At 40.4% G+C, this 3,972-nt stretch overlaps 1 pseudogene; it reads left to right on the forward strand.

The window, feature by feature from the left end:
* The first annotated feature begins 3,709 nt into the window (after positions 1-3,709).
* The window catches only part of LOC102475464 (keratin, type II cytoskeletal 8 pseudogene), a 1,619-nt pseudogene continuing 1,356 nt past the window's right edge, over positions 3,710-3,972 (forward strand).

Below are 3,972 nucleotides of genomic sequence, written 5' to 3' on the forward strand. Positions count from 1 at the left end.
TAAATAGAATGAATCTAGTTTTAGTCCTTTTAATGCTCCTGTTTTCAAAATGCTTTATGTTCAAGTAACACATTTCAGTAGACATGTTTGTTAGTGTTGTCCTTGCTAGAAAACCAAAACAGGGTAGCATTTTCAGTGCTAGTAGGATAATGAGAACTCAACATTTTTTACAGATAATTATTATTGGTTTTGAATTCACTTATATTCAAGAATAGAACTCCTCCCTCAATTTACATAAACTCTTGATGGCTTCTACAGGTATCTTTCCTGCTAACTCTTAGGTTGTCACAAAAGCCATTTTTGCACAGAAAAACATAGGAAAATACATCATGACTTTCTGATGACCTAATATTTTGTTAGCTGAATCAGAACATTCACATACATTCTCAATAAGAATAGATATTAAAGTCAGAAGTTCAGAACTGTTAATGTCTGTTTGCAACTCTGCAAAATAATGGAAATCTTTAGAAAGACTCAGCTAGTTTAGTCATGTTTAGTCAGATGCACAGAATATCCCCCTATTCAGGTGTCAGTTAAACAGTAAGATGCATCCCTATGGATCCACGCCACAGTTGCACCTGGCCCCATCAGGAGAATCAATCATAACCACAGACTCTTGACACTCACTATCTTGGCCACCTCGAGGCTCCAGGAGCAAACAGTTTAAGCTGCTCATCCAGCGTGATGACTTCTGAGGTGCTTGAAACTTCTCAAGAAAAAAAGATATGTTATGGGCATTGATCACTGCCTCAGTGAAGAGGACCACATGGTCATGGAGATCAGGACAGTTAATAGTCTGCTCTGTTAAGAGGGGAAGGGATAATGAATTAAAGAGCACTTAATATCGGCACTGCTGAAGGTGGTATGGGAATTGATAAGGATGGGGCAAGGGAAGTTCTTGTGCCCCTACTAACAAGCCCCCTAAATCCTTAAACTTCCTTCACAGAATGCTGCTTCCCCTTTTGGTCTTGACTAACCCTGGCTCTACCCCCAGTATAACACTGTCCTCCAGACTTGCTCAGTGAGCTATTACTCTCTCACAGTGTGCACACCACAGGTGGAAGGTTGGAGTGTATATTGTGTTCCCAGGTCACTGGCTATCCCTTCACAGAGGCATGCATTTACTCTGTGTAAAATATCCTTTGTGGAGGCTGATACCACTAAGCCTTGTCATGGTATACTTGGCACATTGCTGCTTTTGGATCGCTAACATCATTCTAGTTCACAGAAGTCTTTAGCTTTCACTATCATTCTCCATGCCAACTCCTGCTACAATCATAGGTTCTTTGAAGACTTTGGAAGATAGATGATCCAGCCCCCACTAGGAACTTCATTCCTGCAACCAGGTTCTAATTCAGAATCTTCTTTGAATCTTATCCTAACATCTTCAATCCTGCATAGTCACCAGTGTGAAATCTTATTCAAAGACATGTCGATTATTTAAATGCTTGAATTGCATTTTCTACCAAATATTATACTGGATGGTATTCAAGATCCCTACCATGACAGAGTTTCATGACTTGCTTCCCACTTCTCTCTCCAGCTAATTTCTCCACATTCAGCACTGTGTGCCATGCACTTTGTGGGCAGCAGCCCTGATAGCTTCTAACTCTCTCATATACTGTTCTGCCTGCCTTCCATAATTTTACTCATGTAGTTCCCTGTACCTGGACTGCTCTCCCAGTTCAAGTTTCATTTACTCTTTCAGAACTTCTATGAGATATTTCTTGCGAAACTTTCTTACACCTTCTGAATTAGATACTCTTTTTCCATGTGTCCGATACACCTTGGCTCCTCTCTATCATTGCTTTCATTACTTTCTGTTCATTCACTAGTTGGGATTATCTGCTTATGTTTCCTTCTCTCCATCTAGATTTGTTGGATTATGAATTTCTGGAGGTACTGGAACATATCTTCAAATTCTTATTTCAATACTTAGCACAAGGTGATTACAAGTGAAAAATAATGATAAAAATAGTGATATATCATGAGAAATTCTTATGCAAAGGCACTTAATAGGCATGTACATATCTCATTTAATAATTAGCACAATTCTAAAAGGTGCTTATTGTGCCCATTTCACAATGAGAAAACTCAGGTTCCTAGAGATGGAGCACCTTGACCAAGGTCCCTGGCCAGTTAAAGGCAGAATTAAGATTTGAGTCCTTATTTGCCTGGCATACATTCTGTTCACTACAAACAAGTGTAAATGTCATCTTGGAAGGGTGCTATGCTTTCTGAATCATGAAGAGAGAAAAGGAAATGAAATTGAAACGGGCATAAAAATGTGGAAGGACATCTCATGTTCCTGGATTTGAATAATTTTTTTTTAAGAGAGGTTTTTACTAATTGGGCATGTGCACTCGCCAGAAAGACAGAGAGAGACAGAGAGATAGAAAGTGAGAAATCACCCCCCAGAGGGGATGGCCACACCACAATCTCTTCTCCTCCACTCTCTTCTCGGGATCTTGGGCATGCATGCACACGCGCCAGGCATGAGTTTAAGCCACTGGGTCCAGGACTCGAACCGCGGTCGACTACATGGGAGTCCAGCGACTTAGCCATTACGCTAACTGCTGGTCCCTGGATTGGGATAATTAATATAATCAAATGACAATCCTACCAAAATTAATCTACATATTTAATGCAATCCCTATAAAATTACAAAAGACATTCTTCACAGATCTAGAAAAGACAATCATATGATTTGTCTGGAATCATAAAAGACCCTGTATTCTCAAAGCCATTCTGCACAAGAAGGGTAGAGTGAATGGCATCTCCTTCCCTGACCCCAAAATATATTACAAAGCTGTGATAATCAAAACAGCATGGTATTGGCACAAAAACAGACATGAAGGCCAATGGAACAGAGTAGAGACCCCAGAATTAAACCTCCAAACATACAGTCAACTGATCTTTGATAAATGGTACCGATCAATCCAGTGGGAAAAGGAAAACCTCTTTAGCAAATGGCGCTGGAAAAACTGGGTATCCACCTGCAGAAAGATGAATCTGAACCCCTATCTGTCACCATTAACAAAAATCAACTCAAAATGGATCAAAGATCTAAACCTAAGACCACAAACTATAAAACTACTGGTGGCAAACTATAAAATCTACTGTGGGAGGAGAAAAGTTTAGGAAAGGAAATTCTGGAATAACATAGAGAGAGAAGACATTTGTGGAACACAGATATGGTTTATTATTTGTTGATGAGGATGTGTACAGTATTCTCAACTGGGCTGGACTGAGGTATATATCATGCTGGATAAAGTCTCTTTAAAATCTAAATGATGTATAGTGATCAAATGTATAAATAATAATAATAACAAAGAAAAAATGAAAAATAAATAAATAAATAAATAATTATTTTAAAAAAGAGAAGGAGAAAGGAAAATGAAAACTCTTGATAGCACACCAGAAGTATCTGGTGGGTCACCACATCCCAGGGCAAGTACAGCGTTTCTACATCCTTCACTCAGGGCAGAAATATCTATTTCAGAGATATTTAAAAGAATGACCTACTGTAAAATGAAATTTTTCATAGGACAAAGAATAGCATAAAGAATATGCCATTCAGATTTCAGTTATGTAAAGAAACCAAAGCCATTACAGAAAAAGACCACTGGCAGACAATTGCTCACTTAGAGGTGTTTTCCCCCATGATTTGTGGATTTACGTACATGAAAAATTCTTAAATATCGACTAAGAAGCGGCTTCTCGGCTCCTTCTCGAATCGCCACCTGCTTGGGTCCTCCTGCCTCCACTCCAGCTCCACCATGTCCATCAGGGTGACCCAGAAATCCTACAAGATGTCCACCTCGGGCGCCCGGCCGGCCTTCAGCAGCCGCTCCTACACGAGCGCACCCGGCTCCCGAACCAGCTCCTCCAGCTTCTCCCGGGTGGACAGCAGCAGCAACTTCCGGGGTGGCCTGAATGCCGGCATGGGTCTGGGTCTGGGCTAAGGTGGGG

Source organism: Tupaia chinensis, unplaced genomic scaffold (genome assembly GCF_000334495.1).
Source record: "Tupaia chinensis unplaced genomic scaffold, TupChi_1.0 Scaffold000164_1, whole genome shotgun sequence".
In the NCBI taxonomy this organism is placed as follows: domain Eukaryota; kingdom Metazoa; phylum Chordata; class Mammalia; order Scandentia; family Tupaiidae; genus Tupaia; species Tupaia belangeri.